Below are 263 nucleotides of genomic sequence, written 5' to 3'. Positions count from 1 at the left end.
GCCGTGCTGCACGGTGCCCCTGCCCCTGACACCCCCATCCCCAGGAAATGCCCCAAGCCTGCCAGGCCCCCCCAAACCCCATGCTGTCCCCCGAGTCTGCGCTCCCCAGGGCAGCAGCTCCACCGGTGGCAGACCCAACCCCACTGCCCTCCTGCCTGCCCTGAGCAACACCCGTGATGAGACGCCCTCACAACAAAACTGGGGGCCCTCCTGTCTATCACCCCTACGTGCACACACCTGGCTGAGGACAGCCCAGATCTGGG

The sequence above is a fragment of the Apaloderma vittatum genome, unplaced genomic scaffold (assembly GCF_000703405.1).
Source record: "Apaloderma vittatum isolate BGI_N311 unplaced genomic scaffold, ASM70340v1 scaffold37178, whole genome shotgun sequence".
NCBI lineage: Eukaryota > Metazoa > Chordata > Aves > Trogoniformes > Trogonidae > Apaloderma > Apaloderma vittatum.
The sequence above is the reverse complement of the archived record's forward strand: the minus strand, read 5'-3'. Positions refer to the sequence as shown.